This window comes from Mustela nivalis (genome assembly GCF_964662115.1).
Source record: "Mustela nivalis genome assembly, chromosome: 11".
In the NCBI taxonomy this organism is placed as follows: Eukaryota; Metazoa; Chordata; class Mammalia; order Carnivora; family Mustelidae; genus Mustela; species Mustela nivalis.
The window spans coordinates 66,503,656-66,522,198 of NC_139030.1; positions in this window are offsets into that span (position 1 = coordinate 66,503,656).

Consider the following 18,543-nt stretch of genomic DNA (forward strand, 5'->3'; position numbering starts at 1 on the left):
TGGGTGGCTCAGTGGGTTAAGCCGCTGCCTTTGGCTCAGGTCATGATCTCAGGGTCCTGGGATCGAGTCCTGCATCGGGCTTTCTGCTCAGCAGGGAGCCTGCTTCCTCCTCTCTCTCTCTCTCTGCCTGCCTCTCTGCCTACTTGTGATCTCCCTCTGTCAAATAAATAAATAAAATCTTAAAAAAAAAAAAAAAAGAAACCTCGCATCTTTTGTGTTTTTCATTTCAGCAGAAGATCCCATCTATAGCAAAGCGTTCACCAAAAGTCCACCTTAGAAACAACTCTCATCAAGCTAAAGCAAAACAGAAGGAGAAAGGTAAGGCAGAAGCCCTTCTGCTTGCACTGTTGTCCCCCGCTAGCTCTGGGTAATCAAGCACCAGTTAGTCAGAGAACTAGATCTGGAACCTGGCAGTTACAACTTATGTGTAACTGGGCTATTTTATATACTGTTCTGTGCCTCAATTTCCTAACCCATTAAATGGGGATAAAAATCTTGTCAACAAATTATGAGGACTTGGCAATATTTTGTAGAAAGCACACATAATAAACAGTAGCTTTCAGCACCCCTACCCCGGGCCCACCCTACCCCCGCGTTGGGATATTTGACCTAGTTAATTAGGCCACTGGTTCCTTACTAGAGACTAACTGGGTTAAGAAAAACTTCCTTTTATCAATACTGCCTTGTAAGCTCCTGTTCTGAAATTTAACCTCTCTTATCACATTATCCTGGATACAAACATTATGGACCTCATTGTTCTATGTAGCTGCGTATGCATACTGCGAGCTGACCGTGTGCGTGGGTGGTTACTGGGGGTTGAAATAAGGGTGTTGGAAGAATAGACAAGAAACAGAATGCTGTTTCCATCTCTTGACCCAGAAGCCTTCCTGCCTCCTGCCGTCTCTCCCTCTTCCACACAGGGATGGCTGGCTTTGACCTTTCCTCAATTTGACTATTTCTAAAAATGTAAAAAAATTATTTGTCATCATGATTTTGTAGACCATGGCTTCTCATACTTTAATATGCATAAAATCATGAGAGACCCTATAAGAGTGGAGATTCCAAATCAGTAGGAGTTGGGGGGATAGTGGGGCGGGGAACAGAGAGCCTGCATTTCACCCAAGGCGCAGGAGGTGTGGAGGCTGCTGATGCACAAACATACTTGGAGCAGCCAACACCTACATGACGGCATCAAGGCAATTGAAGCTAGTCCCATCAAACACAAGGAGGAAAACAACCGAAAATCCAGTTGCCAGTGTCACAGGGGCATTATGGGAATAGAAAGAATACATGTGCTTATTTGTGCATTCGAGTTTTTTGTTGTCATTGCTATTATTTTTACCTTCTTTTTGCTTAAATACGAGTTCAGATTCTCATTCTTGATCTCATCCTATTTATCATTGGAAAAAGTTCTATCCTTTATATCACACACACACACACACACACACCCCTAACTTTGCTTCCTAAAGATTTTAAGAAATAGTTATACATATCCTAGAAAACAAAGAAAATGGAGCAAGCATGTGTTTTGGAAGGTTTTCAACATTGATCTCTTATCTCCGCACACATCAGTAACAAGTATGTGAAAAACACTGTAAAGGTCAATGTGACCCTATAATTTCCAGCCCTGATCTCGAGCCAGATGCGCTATTCTGAATCCTGGTTTCAGCACAATTTAGCCTTGGGTTTTGGTTTAACAATTCTGTACATGTTTCCTCATCTGCAAAATGAGACTTGTGATAGTTTTTGTCTTGGGATGTTTGTGAGGATAAATTGAATTAAGGTAAGTCAAGGGCTTAAAATAGTATGTCACATGCAGGAAATACTATATGAGCAGAAGGTATTCCATAACTCGTTTATGTAATTCTTAACAGTATGGAATAGTTTGAATTTAAGAAGTGAGCATATGCCTTGTGAATCATGTTTAGGAAAACCAGCATTTGGGTTTTTTTTTTGAATAATTACATGTCATGGATCCTGTTTGCGTGTGTGTGCATGCGCGCACGCGCATATTTGAATGGGAGTTTGTGATTTCACTCAATATTTTAATATTTTAATTTTGCTGACGAAATTTTTATGTTTTTCTTATGGTAATAAATGTGTTTATGAGCCAGTAGTTTCAGTATACTCTAGTCTAAGTGAAATTGTATCTCACAAGCTCTTGGTGGAGAAAATCTGTATGTTACACTTTTAAAAGTTTCTTAACACTAAATAACTTGAGAGGCATATAATAGAGTGGTAAAGAGTACGGGTTTTAACTTCACATCTATATACATGTCTTGGTTTTGCTATTTACAAGCTGGATGATCTTGGCAGAGTCACTTTGATTTATTTTAATTTCCTAAACAATTATAATCACAATACCCACCTTATGAGACTGTTGTGAAGTGTAAGGAAGACAACACGAATTAAGTCTTCAGCATAGTGACAGTGTTACAGTCATTCCCTAACCCATGAAATGATAAGAGCACACAATAATAACTGAATTTGGGGATCATGAGCCTAGGAAAGGACCAAATCTGAAAGCCAGTGCAAGCGCATTTAATATCATAGAAAAATCCTTAGCGGTGTACAAAAAGGTCATATATTTTCCCCTTCTTCAATCTACTTCAACCATCTTTCTGTCTCTTTTCAGTTACTAAAAGTAGGGAAATTAGATGTCCCAACTTGCCAAACACTGTTCCATTTTATGCCTGTTGCCCCAGTACAATTGCTATTAACACAGTCTTTCGTTCCTCAAAGTATACCAGTTAGAAATATAAGTGTCATTGTCATTCACCTGAAGGTACTAATTTGGCCTTGTGCCTCATTTAAGATGCCCTTGAGATGATCAAAAATATGACCATTTTTTCAAGTATTACAAGTCCCAAATTTCCTGATATTCCACAAATATATTTTCATTGCAATGAGCATCAGTGTATCTTTTCTACCTTTGTCCTCAAGACAACTATTTGAGATCATTTGACTTCCCCCAGGTGAGGACTGTTGGGTACCAAGAATCACACATGTGAAGCAGCAGGATGGGAAGGAGAGAATCCCAGCAGACAGCGTGTGTGGGGCCGGAATGGGTGCCGTGGGGGAGAGTGACAAAGATATGGCTAGGGGAGTACTTCTGTTGTGGACCTATTTTCCAGTATTGCTTCTCATTTTTACCTTTATTTCCCCTTCTCCTGTTAATTGCATTATGATGATTACACATTAAACATAGAATCTGAAATTAAACAGCCTCCAATCACCTTCAGGCTGCAAGACATACTAGCTGTGTAACTTTGGGGAGGTTACTTAACTTCTCTGTGCCTCATTTCTTCCTGTGGTAAAATGGGACTACTGGCTTACCTCATGGGACTCAAGTCGAGATTAATGAGGTAATGTGTATAAAAGTCCTAGGACAGTGCTTGGTACCCAGTCAGTGCTTTTGTGCTTACTTCCATCTTACTTCAGGTCTGTTACAATGAGTAGGTCTAGGATTCATCCTGATTCTGGTTTTAGGTCCAATAAACCGACCCATCTTCTAAACAATAGCATTGTTATTACTATCATTTTCTTTTGCTTCCTCCTACCAAATTTTTTTTTATGCTAATGTGTGTCTCATTGAATTTTCATCCCTCAATGTTTACTTTCACACATATGACTAAAAATAGCTCAAAAAACATATGCACCAAAAAAGTGAAGGATGAGCTTTGGGTTTAATTTTAAGAAAAATGAAAGTAACCAGGGATAGAATAAAAATCCTTTAATGGGTACTGTTGTTTAAAGGGAGTGGCATCTCTATCACTATTACATGCCTTCTTCAATCACTATTCTAGACTCTGTTAGACTGATATTGTAAAGACATACTTTGGTGGCAGAAGAAGAAATGAATTGGGCCATTCAAAAGTGGTGGCTTAGAAATAATCACATGTCATGAAAAGAATAATGTCCCTGTTTCCCAAGGAGAACAGTATGAGGAAATAATTGTTTTGAAATGTAAGGTTCGAATAAGATGGCTGATTTAAATTGTATAAAGCGTAATTAGCACTACTGACATAAATTATAGGTAAAAGACCTACTGGGTCATGCACGTGTCCTTTTAACCAGGTACCATGGAGACAGGTACCATAGAAACAGGTAAAGCTTATATTTTACTTTTAAAGCCATTAAACTTACACGCAATTGCTTTAGCTTTGTTTTTACATATAGGACTGTAGGAAAACTATGAGGTAATTAAAAAATTTAAAGTCATGCTTCTTCTCTTCAGAGAGAATACAGGTCTTTCTCTACTTAAAGGTAATTGTCTCAGTTCCTCAAAAAAAACACAAAACCCAACAACAACAATAACACCGTTATTGTTTTTACAAACCTGTTATTGTTTTACAAACCTGTAAAAATATGTTGGCAGATGTTAAAATGAGGTACTTTCTGTTGATTAGTCTTTAGGTTGTGAAATAATACAAGAGGCTCTAAATAAATAAATCACAGTAGTTAATGTGTCCTGTTCCCTCTTTCAAGCTTTATCTGCTGTAGAAAGTGTCCCCCTAACATTAAAAAAGCCATACTTTCCTTCTATAGATATATAAGATGGCAAGTACTGAACACAGGAAAAAAAAAAAATCCAAGATTAAAAGTGCCTCCTGAATAATCAAAAAGGGATAAGAAGAAAATTTGATATCCTTCTATAACATTAAGTGTTACATTTAATTCCTTGAAAATAATAATCCACAGACCACCCACCAGATTTGTGGTGGATGACAAATAATCTGTGCAACCACCAGAGAGTTGAATTAGCTAATATATCTGATTCCCTAAGCCTTTGTCACAAAGAGAGGTTGTTTTGCATTTTCTCAGAGTTCCCATTTGGCTAGTGTTTCTGTTTTACTGCAGAACCACTGTCATAATTTCAGAACAGTTCCAACATTCCCTCTGATTCTACTTTTTGATCAAATGAACCAATGGGTTCATTTACACAGCAGTAGTCCGGTGCCTGGTGTTTCCGGGCCTCTGCTCACTGTGCCATCATGGGGGGTTTAGTATGACCATTTTAAGATTACCACCCAAAGAGCTCTTAGAATCAGTCTCCTACACCACAGCTGTCGCCTCCATCTTGAGAATGGGTTCTATACACAGTAAGTTTATGTTTGTCCTGGCAAAAGTCTATTGAGAACCAGTGCAGGTAAATCTATTTTGAGGGCTGTGGGCTTACTTTTGCATGCATATGTATGTGTGTGTGTGTGTGTGTGTGTGTGTGTGTGTGTGTATATATATATGGATGGATAGATGAAGATATGTATTCTCTCTCTCTATATATATATATATTCAAAGACACATACACACACACAATAAAGTTATAGCAACACCATCCAAATTAGGGTGTGTTCTATTTCCCATTCCCAACCCCTCTTTATACATAGCTTTAGTCCTGTACTGATTTCTTCCTATTACAGAAAAGCAGTGCACAGAAACTGTAGCCATTCCTGTAAAGCAGCTGGCCAAGGGTCACCATATCCTTTCCTTTAAAGTACCTGCTTTGTTTGCATTGAAAAAATAATAATAATAAACCCCCTCAGAGCTCCTTTATGTGGAAAGACTGCTGGCTGGATATATGCCCTCTAACCTATTTAGGGAGGGACTTGTTTCTTTGTTTAAGGTCCAATGGGATTTCCCCTGGGTGAAGTTTAATGGGATTAAGCTTGGGAAAGATTGTGAGAAGATTTCATCATCAGCCTTCAGTTTCTGCCCCAGACAAGGTTATACAAAGAGTAAAGGTACATCTTTTTGTTAGTATACTCACCTGCGTGTCCCTCAAAACCGGCTATGGTTTCTGAAACAGATCCAGTTTTGTCCCATCCCATCACCCAAAACAGCACTTTGAGGTCTGGGTCCCAGGACTGCTTGAACTAGGATTTCTACTTTCTGGAAATGACGGAAAGAAAGCATCAGGGGGAATTCTTAGTTTTCTGAAGGCTGCATTTGATAGGAAAGAAAAGGTGTATGAAATCACTTGATCCACATCTATCTCTTAGTACAGTGCAATGTTTGTTTGTCCCTTTTAGACCTAACGAAGAGAAGCGGTCAATCATTCTGTTAGGAACGCTTTCCTAATTGTCCGAGAAAAAGTCTGTTCATGTTTTTGCCTCTAGTGCATTGCTAATGTTACTCTCTACTGCTTTTCCAGCTAATTATCTCTAGGACAATATCAATTCCATTGATCTCTGGCTTGAGCAGAGTGAAGTTGATTCTTTTACTGTTTTCTCAAAACCCACCAAAATGAAGAAAGGTGACCAAAAAAGGAAAGAGATTCCATCTTCATTGAAGGTAGGAAAGGGGTACAAGCATTTATCAGAGAATTATAAGAAGAGCTGCCAAATCCTATAGTACGATACTGAGGGCAGACCCATAATTCATTGAGTTCTGACAACATCTCAGCCACAGCAGGCACCATTCATTGTCTCCTGGGTAGCCATTCCTTCCACCCACTTCCTCCCTACACATGACCCTGGTCCTGGCTTTATTCGTTGCCAACATACCTTGGGTTTTGTGTAAGTATGGGGTGGCTACTAACTTCAGAGGTCAATTATAATTAGTCTTGGCCCATCACCATAACTTGTCAGTGTCTGTTTTGAGATGGAGAAGTGACAATTCTAGAAAATGGACATGACAGTATGCTTCTCAGAAACTTGTTCACTTTGAAAAGGAACACAGATAAGTAGAGAGGTGAGGCCTTTTACTGACTCTGAATATTATTATTTTAGAAATATAGCAACTGTCTTGGGACCCTGAAGGCAGCCGGCCCAAGGGGAAAGAGAGCATGCAGAATTTGATAGTCAGAAAAGATGCAAAGGATTTGAGCCCTTAGTAATTTCTCTGTTCCACTGGATAACCACCCTGCCAGTGCCTACCCGCTGATTTTTCTTATGTGAGATAATGTATGTCCTAGGGCTTTAAATTCTCTAACTCGAAGCTATCATAATCCTAACCAATATAGCTTGGTCCTTAAAAGTAGGGCATACCTCTCTTGGACCCACTGCTCCTAAAGTACAATGACATTGTACTTGTAATGTGAGGACATTATGGGGACACTTCCGTCAGCTGGTCAGCTGTGCTCCATCCACTGGGAGGGAAAGTCTAGATATAAATAATCAATTTATTCAGAGAAAGCATTAACAGTAAGCAAATGTAAGGATTATGATTTGTTTTTTTGGGGGGGCGAGGATTATGGTTTTAGATCAGAATATAAACATTTAAAACTTAGAAATAGCAATATAATAAACTCTTAAAGGTGGCGAATAATGGAAAGTAATATAATTAGGCTAAATTTCTCATCTTTTATATTAAAGCAGACAAATCAGCAATAAAAGTATAAATCAATTAGTTCATGATGTAAAGGGATTCATAAGAAAAATTTAAGTTAGTAACATAACAATCACAATCAGGAGATGGAGTGGAAAAGAAAAGTGGGAGAAAAATATGAGTGTACCAGTTTACACAGTGTTTAAAGGGAATAGTTGATATGCATGCTGTAAAACTAAAAAAAATGAGAAATATTAAGATTATTGTTAAAATTTATAAACACCAACTCTTTAAGATCTAACAACGGAGTATGTGCCCTCCAAGCCTCTGGTTGGGAAACACACTCAAAACAGATATCCTACATAGAAAATGATAATTTAGGAGGTGGTAACAACAAATCAAAACAACCAGGACTAGGGGCGCCTGGGTGGTTCAGCAGGTTAGGCCTCTGCATTCGGCTCCTGTCATGATTCTAGGGTCCTGGGATCGAGCCCCACACTGGGCTCTCTGCTCAGCGGGGAGTCTGCTTCCCTCCTGCCCCTCTCACCCTGCTTGCCTCTCTGCCTGGCAAATAAATAAATAAAATCTTAAAAACACACACACACACACAAAAACAACAAGGACTAAGGACAAACATAAATGCCATGTCTGTAAATATAAAGAAGATGAACTCAACTTAAAAAAAAAAAAAAAAAGAGACTCTCTGACTGGAGAATAATTGTCTGATGAATAATCAGCCTAGAAATGTCATCCGTCAGAATCTCGCAGGGATTGTCCTGGGTGCCAGATTCCTGTGTACAGAAGATGACCTTGTCCAGACTCTTGAGTGCTCATTCCCCTGGACAGGGCATCCATGTTGCAGATAAGCTTTTTCCCTATTTCTCTGTCTTCAGTTGTTATTGTTGGCGGTGGTGTTTGTGTGTGTGTGTGTGTGTGTGTGTGTGTGTGTGTGTTTAATATCAGGGTCCACACCTTACTGAGAATTGAGTTGTAGAGCTTTGCCTTTCCACGCTTAACCAAGAGGCTTCTTTTGTATCCTTTATCCTTTTCTTACCCTGTGATGTAAATAAAACCCTCCATTGTGTAAAAAAAAAAAAAAAAAAAGGGAAGCCTCTTGAACTTGGGGTGCTGATGAGATGCTGTCCAGGTGCATGTGGGGAGAATCTCCTTCCATTGTGTTTTCAGCTGTACCTTTTCAGTTTTTCCCCAAAGCAGCCCTGTGTGTGCTTAGAATCTCACAAAACGCTTCCTGAATTCATTTTGTTCAGTCGAAGGCTCTAACGCTTTCTGTTGATAATCAAGGCTCCGTTTCAAGCGGACCTAGAGAGATACTTTCCTCTTCCTTCGTACCTTCGAGGAAAAGTCTCCAGTCATGTCAAGCCATAAGATACCAACAGACCATCTTATTCAAAAACTCAAAGACTTAACTTTTTAAACCCGGGCAGTTGGGATACCCCATCACACTAGCCTAAAAATTCTTGTGAATTAATTGAACAACAACGTGCTAGACAGCAAACCAGTCGCTGACGCTCCAAAGAAAACTCCGTGAGTCCCGATGAGGCTGCGTGTCCTAGGCTGTGAGGCTGACAATTAGGTTCAAAGAGGAGCAAAGGTACAGCCTGAGTGTAAAAATGGATGCCACCGCATTCAATGGCCACATCGGCTTTCACGTCTCCACAGACTTGAGTGGGAAAATTCATTAAAATAGAAAGCCCTTCTGAAGAATGAAGCAGGTAGATGGATAATGAGAAATATTTAAAAGCTCAGTGTGTGTGTAGGTTCAAACTGGGAAACACGATGGGCGGGTCACACTCTGTGTCGGTTTTAGAAGAATGGGTCTCCACCTCGGGGAAAGCATTTGGATGATGCAATCTGAGGCTGCGAGTGTTGCAATTTGTTAGCAATAATAGTTCAAGTGTAGAAGTTTGAGAATGATTTAATGAGCAAAAACCAGAGCAGGTTCAAGGCTACCTCTATAACATTACTCTCGCCTGTATTTTGATATGCCTTGCTGAGCTTTAATAAAAGAGATTTCAATATAATTACTCCTTAGAGTATCCCAAATAAATCTGTGTGCAGCCATGGGAATATGTATAAACCATCGGTTTAAATACTGATGGTTTGAAAACCACCTAAAAGCAGGATTTGCAAAGGCACTGAAACCAAATGATATAGGGGTATTACAGGAATGAACCAAAACACTGCCCTGAGAATACTTGGATTTTCCTAGGAAATCTAAAGTGACTATGAATTTTCTTTTAAAGAAAATAAACACCTGGGAAAACTACCAAGAACAATGTGCAAATCCCCTTCCTTCATTTGTCCAAGTAACTGAGCTGGTCCACCCCAAGAGGCATAAAATCTGTGGAATTTTTGTTCCCTAGGAGGTGGAGTACAAAACCCTAAAGAAGCCAGGACTGCCGTCTTTCATAACCAACTATAATTTTATTGATTTTCATCTGTTACCCAAGTCTTGTTAAGAGAGATGAGAGGTCTGCCAAAGCAAATAGAAAGATGCATATCCTGCCATCTGAGTTTTATGTTATGTAGGCTACGCCTATGGATGGAATTTAAAATTGGAGGTTGCCAGGAAACCAGGAGGAAAGTTCAGAGTGATATATGTTCTCAGAGAACAAATAATACTTCTTTCTCTAATTTCTACCTTTTTTCCCCCATGGAAGTTTAACCATATTTTGGTGATAAAATACAACACATGATATATTTATCAATGCCAATAGTGATTTTAGTATTATGGGTTATTGCTAAATATCATCAGTCCTCGACCTAATGCCTTTTTTGCCCCTTATAAATTCCAGTGAAATAGTTTAGGTTTTCTTATACTAAAGTTTTCATTTTAGGATTTATGTAGAAAATAGTCAAGACTGCTTCTAAGTTAAAATCATTTAACATTTCATTATAAAATTTAAATTTCTATAGATGATAGAGCTGAATCTTTTTTTTTAAGTATACTTTAGTATTTCAATTTCTATAGATGATAGAACTGAATCTTTTTTTTTTTAAGTATACTTTAGTATTTCATAGAAGATAAAGGGGCTAGATTTATAGGAATTCTCTGTAAACCAGTCTTAACTGGTGATCATCCAGTTTCACTTCTGTTATTTCCATAACGTTTACTCATGTATTTACTATACAAGATAAATGATATTTTCATATTAAGAATCTCAGATATTTTAAAACATTTATCATGATTCCTTCCCGACATTTTCCTTCCTAGTCTAAATATCTGCAGCCCTAAGCCTTCCTCAATTTAAAAACGTCTGGACGCTGTTCTATTTCTCAGTTTTAAGCATATCTTATCCCTGGATCCTAAGAGTTTTTTGTTTTTTTATTCCTAAAAGAAATTTCAAAATTGAAACTTTAAATCAGGTTCAAATATCATGGCAGAAATATGTGGGAGAAAGCCTGACACAGAATTTGCAAAAATACTTGTAATAACAATAATTTAACCCTGTGGTGTGTCAGAGACTTTGCCAGATGCTAAGCAAGGATTAGTTCATGTATTTGCCACACTGATACCATGGATAGGTGTTAGTGATAGCTTCCTTATACAGAGAGGACTAGTCTGCCTCAAAGAATATCTGACTAAAAGAACACATGTGAAAATGCTCTCAAATGTCAGTGACATATTTTTTTATTAAAGTTCAGTCACTCTCTCAATATAATAGGCCTATGCTTACCAATAGGTTGAAATAGAGAAAATAAGGTTATTTTAGCAATAAAAATATACAACTCATAAATCTGTTGAGAAATTACTTTGTTCCAGACACTTGCTGGGAATGCAAAGGTGGAAAGACGCCATCTCTGTCATCAAAGTGCTTGGCAATGAATGGGGAAGGACTCTAAACACAGATCACTGCCCTGGCCTAGGACCTGGGATCAAAGGTACTCACAGTCTCGTGAGGTAACAGAGAGGCCCCTAAACCAAATGAGGAATCTGAGAGACTTCTACAAAGGCACAATGCCTCACTCTGAGTTTTGACCACTTTCCAAAGAAGAAAACGCAAGAGCTGGAGGTGGACAGGATGCTCCCGGAATAAAGGGCACCGTGAAGAGGGAGGGCCCTGAGGCCAGAATCAGGGCCTCCTGTGGGGAACTCTCAGCAGTGCTGAGCTGCTCAACAAAATCGTGGAGGGGGAGAGGAGGAGAGTGAAAATGTAGGGAGAGCGCGTGCTTTTTCCCGACAGGCTAAGGAACTAGGAAAATGTTTTCACCCAAAAAAAGGTCATAAGTAAGTTTGTATTTTCAGGCTTTATTTTAGGCAAGTCATTAACTACTTGAAAGCTCAGTTTTCTCATTTGTGAAATTCAACAGGGGAAGAGTGGAGTAGGTAACTTCTGAGATCTTTTCTGTTCAAAGATTTAGAAAATCAATTAAAGCAGATTCCCGCCCTCCCCCCCACTACCACACACACACACACACACACACACACACACACACACACCTCTGCAGTTGGCCATAAAGCTTAAAACCAGATAGCAATCAGGGCCCTGGGTGGCTCAGTTGGTTAAGTGTCTGCCTCTTGATTTCAGCTCAGGTCATGATCACAGGGTGTGAGTTCAAGTCCTGAGTCAGGATCACATTAAGCGTGGATCCTGCTGAAGATTTCTCTCTCTTTCGGTCCCTTTGCCCCTTCCTCTCCCCTTCCTGTGCTTGCTCTCGCTCTCTCAAAAACAAACAAACAAACAAACAAAAAACCAGACAGAGCTTAAGGTCTTTAACTGAGACTGGAATTCCATTGACCCCATGCTCCTTAATTGGAAATCCCGTGTAAACCAGTAGTGACTTCCAGCAGGCTCCACGCATGCACGGGGCTATGTTGTGGAGGGAAACAATGGGCAGGTAGGAGAGCCGGAGCTTACCGTTGAAAGAGAAGCCATACAGATCAGTCCTGTTAATGGACTTTCAGAGAAAATTACTCCTAATGACAAAAGATTTAATAATCCATGAGTATTGCTATCATTACTGGCTTAGGAAAATTGGTTAGATGTGCTTGAAATATATTTTTGTGCAGTCCCTTTGATTCCAGAATATTTTTCCGGTTCAAATAGCGTCGGAAAATAATTGATCGTCTGCCTCCCTCTGTAGAACGTATATATAGACCAACATTCTTGGATTGTTTATCTTTTCTTCTGCTGCAGTTTGACGAGCTGGAGAACCTCCCTAAGATTCATCTTCAAATACACCTTTGTCCTTCAGGGCAAATTTTCAACAAAGTCCTGAGAGTTATTAATGCTTTATCCAAACCTCCTTTACCTTAACAAATGTACGTTTGGAAACACCGAAGAATGTGTTTCTCCCTTTCTCCCCCACCCTCTCTCTTTCTAGACACACAGGCACACACATACCACCCCCTCATCAAGAACACTCTGGACCTCCCTTCCCCACCTCTACTACCTGAACTTCTTTTAAAGTATAATGTAGTGGTTTATAATATTGATAAGAAATACCTCACAGTATGAATTAATGTCCCTTATAAACCAATCAAAATCACTTTAAATCAAGTGTGAATTGTCTGGACCATTGCCCCAAACCCGCTCATTTTGCCCCTTTTGTTTCATATCCATTATTGTGAGATTTTTGAGGGAGTTTATTGCATCTTAATACCAGCTGCCTATCCTTATCATATGCTGGCTTACGAAACGTCAAAGAAATGGCATATTGCATGAAGCACTGGGTGTGGTACATAAACAGTGAATTTGGAACATGAAAAAGATAAAATAAAATTAAGATGTTAAAAAAAATTAAAAAGTGACTTATGTACTTGGAGGGAAAAATGCCATTTTTGCTGAAATTGGCAAGGCAAGCACTCATTCTCTATTCTGCCCTTCTCTATTTGAATATATTCCAGCTTATAAATGTATGTGATGGATTTAATAGAGATACAAGCCACATATGTGCCATATCATTGAAATAGTATGCATCTGCCTATTATCTATAGCTCTTAATTTTATCTACAGAACCAGATGTGAAATCCGGAGTGCTCACGACTGAAGTACATGCATACATGTACCTTCGTTAGGGTTCAGAACATGTCCAGAAATCACCAAGGAAGAAAGAATAAAACATGGTATAATCCTGGCACAGATTGTCTTCTGCTAAGTTTCAGTACACACACAGCCTATGTGTTTGCATCAGAAAAATGGCTGTCCATATATGAACTCCGTATACAAATTATCAGCCATCCTGAGTCTGTGTTTGATCCACAGCCTTCCACTTCAGGCACTGAGCGCAGTGGATGCCAAGTAGTATCAATCATTCCATTTTTGTTGTGTTCCTGGTAAGAGATGGCATTTGTTTTCCTGATTCAGAAAATAAGCCAGACATACGTACTGGGAGAAAAATGCGAACGTGAAACAAAACAAAACAAAACACAAAACCAAAAAAACACCCAGGCCTAGTTAAAAAATTTTTGAACTAAAAATGCATCGCGTTAAATATCTTTTATAAAGTGGAATTACGGTGAAATTTTAATTATCTGAAATAAATGGGGAAAGGATGACCAAAAATAACAGAGAATCAAAAAGAAATTTAAATATCACTCTAAAGCCAAGTGTATCATTTTTTATAGGTAGCTGATTTAATTGCCAGATTGTTTCCTCGGGCAGAGCAACCTCTTTTACACTTGCTCACATGAAGACCTTCTTTGTTCAGTGTAATCAGGTCTCTTCCATTAAGAAATTATTACTGCGTTTTCCATTTTCGTACGTAAATTGAAATCTGCAAATAGCTTCCATGGCTTATTCTTTTCTTTTTAAAAAACAAATTTTTTCCATAGGTATTGAGCCCAACAACTTCTTCTACCGCCTTTTCTAGGCAGCAAATTATTTGTCAGCAATCTGAGTGAGACCATATCAATTTCCCAAATGAAAAGCTCACATGTATGTATGCGATGACAGCCTGTGAACTTGTAACACCAGAATTCAACCCCTGACTTTCAGAAGTGGCATCTAAAAACATTATTTATAGAAAAGTCTCTCTAAGGCTTTTGTGGCCACTGAGTGGCCGCAGAACACGAGCCATCTGCACTTTCCAACCAGAGTGCGCCAGAAACAACCTACCTACAAAGAATCACACTAAGGGAGCTCCAGAAAAGAGTTGTACAATACATGTCCTCAACGCCGACAAAAGCCACACATTTCAAGGAGCTAAAAATTCCAGCAAAATGAAATGTGAATAAAGAGTTGCTTTTTCAAAATTGGACCAGAATTGGACCTGAGTGGAGACAGAATTCCTGGCCAAGCAAGTCCCAAGGCCAGCCTAGTTGCAAGGCAAGAGGAAATAGAGTCTGCCTGTTAACCGCATGGCGTGAGTGGAGTGGCGTGCCCCTGTGGAACAAAGGAAGGGTTAGATGCTGTCTTTGGAGACTAGTCACCACCAGGGATAAACAGGGCAATCTCTGAAGGAACTTGCTCCTACTTTTTAAAGGAGATATAAGCAAGGGCTGGAAGAACGTGAGTGGTCAAACACTGTCACCGGCTTTTCTTAAAAAGACTTTGACTATGCCACTTGCCTCAGACTAGTTTGAGGAGGTAAGTTGAGGTAAGTTTTTCTAGCTCATTTATGACCTAAACACAAACAGACCAGCCAACAAACAAACCAGTGTTCCATTTGGGATTTTCAACCTGGTATGTGCCAAGGAAGATTCATTCATTTGATGTTTATCCAGTGTTGACTGGGGACTCTTGGAAGCTGCATGCCCTCCTAGTTAGTCAGGCTTCCCACTGCCTTCTCTTCCTCTCCCTCATTTGCTTTCCAACATTGGATACATAGTTTCAGCCCTACTAGTCAACTTTCTATAGAAAACTTTCCTGAAATTCATTAGCATGCCTGTCTCATGAGAAAAAACTGGGATGACTAAATAGTCCAATAAATAAAGGATTAAAAAAAGTTTCTCACATTTGTATTTCCTGCCACATAAGGTCTCAGTTTGCTATTTCTGGTAACCAGCAACCTCTCAAAAATCAAACAAACAAAAAACAACAATAAATACAAACAAAAAACAAAACAAAACAAAACCCTCAAATACCGGTAATCTGTGCTCGTATGTCTACTTTGTCTCCTATTTGCTCTCCAGTTAACTATGACCAAAGTCCTTCCTTAATCCTTGACCTATTTGCCATCTCCGAGATCATCACTGATCTTGTAAAATCCTGTCACTACTTTTCAATGCTTAATCTTACGTGACTTTTCTCTTGCTTTAGACATTGAGATTTTCTTTTTCCCAACTCTGCAATCTTTAGCTTTTAAGGCAGCATTCTCTTTGCAACTCTTTCTTTTTACTAACCCCTTCTCAGTTTCATTCACTGATTTCTATATATTCTAATCACTCCTTCTATACTGGTCATCCCTCATTATTGTCCTTCTTCTCACTTTCTCCAACTAACTAAACTATTATTAAATATTATTAAATGTCTACTAGATGCGTCCACCAGGATATAAACATGACATGAGCTCTCAACATATGCAGTCTTTTTCTCCTCTGTTAATTCTTTATCATATTTAATAGCCCTGCTTTCCAGCTGGCCCCTAAATCATTCATTATCCCTCTCTTCATCAAATCCCGTTTCAAGTTTAAGCTCTATCAACTGTCATTTTTCTCTTCATCTTCACTAACATGGACAGGTTTAGGTACCTGTAATCTCTCATCTGAACCACAGAAGAAGCTATTCATTGTTTTTAAATTATAATGCAACACAAATCACATCCTATCCCTCTATAAACAATGGCAAGCTTGTCGTTGTCAAAGTCTCAAAAACCCTGTGACTTTCCGTGGTCAACAAGCTTGTCCTTGACTTGGTACTTAACAGTTTGTCTCTCCCAAGGTCATCTTCTTCTAATTCATGCTCTAAGTGGCAGTCGTACAAAATGACTTATTGGCTAAAGACACTGTGTGGTCTTAACTTGAACCACTCACTTTTGGTACATTGGTTCCAACTGATTCACAGGTTCCAGATGTCATGTAGGCACCTAGGTTTAAATTCAAGCTTACCACATACATACTCTTGGGAGAGATACTTAACTTTTCCAATTCTTACTATCCTCATCCATAAACCAGTCATAATATAAAACCCACTTTAGATAATTGTAAATATTTAATGAGGTAATATCTCTAAAGTGGCTTTACAGTGCCTGACAGATAATAAGCACTAATAAATATAATATTTTTACAATATTAAGTGCAGACATATGCAAAGGGATTTGATTCAACTACCAGCAGAAGAAAATGTTTTCAGTGGGATTCGCATATACTAGGTTGAAGGCAAAGACTTGTAGACATGTGGCACTTGTTTGTGTCATGTAGCAAAGAGAGGAAACAGTCCATCAGTTACCCCTCTGAGCTGTAGAGAAATTAGGTTGATGTCTATTGCTCTTTTGCTCCAATTTGTAATTCTCTCTAATGAATGAAATGGAGCATGATGGTAGCTTTAGGGGCTAAAGAGCACAGTCCAGTATATATTTTACCACTTGGACACTGAAATCAATCAGGAAATCTGCAAGACTGACTTTAGGCATTAGAGGAATTCTGGAGTGGAGTAGTATCCAGTTGGCTGTACAAGACAGGTCTCATTGTCAGTCGGATGATACATTTTTCTCCAAGTTTTCTTCTCTCACTCCCAGTGTCAAGTATTTCTGATTAAAATTTAACAGTTGCCATAGTTCCTGCCCATTTATTTACTGCTGAAACTGATACTGCTGCTTACAATGGGTGTTCTGTGCTATTTTATTCAGTTTGTTCCAGATACACTTTATTGTTTTAAGTGTGTTTATTGGCCAATTGCTTTATGGTCATTTTTAGTATTCTTTACAATAACCATCTGTAGCTAACATGAATTTGAAGTTTTCCATTCCAAATACACCCCAGTGACTATCAAGTAAGGAATACAGGATTTTGTTCTAAGCTGACTAGTCAGGCAGTTAAACCTAAAGTAAAACTCTAAATTATAAAATTTATAACTTTAACATTTAAACAAAAACATCTCATTAATCTATCGGCTTTTTTTTTTCTTTTCTTATACAAACATTTGTTGGCAGTATTCAAAGCTTTTCAGAAAATCACTTCCAGTTCCTGGCTTTATCTTACATGAATTTTTATATAGCTTAATGGACTCTAAATGTATACAAGTAATAGATAAGGTGTTATAAAATTGATACTTAATGCTAAGTTTATAGAAACTTGGATATTGCCAAGGTATGTGGTGTCTAGCCAGTATTTATTTTCAAAACAGAAGAGTATTAAGAAAAGAGTAAGATAAATATTATAATGTGATTAGTGTTTAGAAAATTTGAGAGTATGAGAAGTTAAGATCACAGAGGCAAAGTAAAATTGGATAGTTAAAAAGTTATATCTATGCTATTATAGACCTATAAAATATTGGCATGTGAAATTGTAACTATTTCAAGCTGAGGTCATGTTATTTTCACCCCTTTTCCATAATAAAAGAGACCTGTTTTCATAATTACTCAAGACATGCACTAAGAATAATCAGAAATATTGTGAAATCATTCTTAATCAATAGATTCCTAAGCATTATTAAACTCATAACCAAACGTTATCTGTAGTCAGAGTTCCAAATAGTGAATCATTGTGTAGGAGTTCTAATCAAATAGCCTGGGTAGTAATCCCACCTCTGTCATTTTTTGGATAAGAAACACTAAACACATTATTTAACTTTTAAGCCATAATTTTCTCATTTCTAAAGTTAGGGATAATAATTAGTGCCTTATAGTATACTGTAATGTGAAATACCTATGTACATGTAAAAAACATATACATGTGGTACAGAGTAACTTCTATAGATGTTAATGAGTTCCTTTATTAATAATTTGAACTTAGATATTTTTAATATATAAAATATATTTTACACATTTCATATAATTAAGCTTTACATATTTAATTTATGTCTCTATATTTATATGGGTTTATTGTAGGTAACACATATGTGGGTCTTATTTTTTTATTCAAACTAATTATCTTTTAACTGATGTATTTAGACAATTCACAGTTAAAGTGATTATTGTTATGGTTAGATTAATATCTAACTTCTTGCTAGCTATGTCTCTTTGCTCCATTTGTACTGTATTTCTCTTTTTGTCTTTTCTTAGGTTCATTTTATTACATTTTATAAAGTAAGTTCATTTTATTACATTTTATCTCTACTGACTCATTAATATACATCTCTAAAAAATGTTCATTTTATTACATTTTATCTCTACTGACTCATTAATATACATCTCTAAAAAATGTTTTAGTGATTA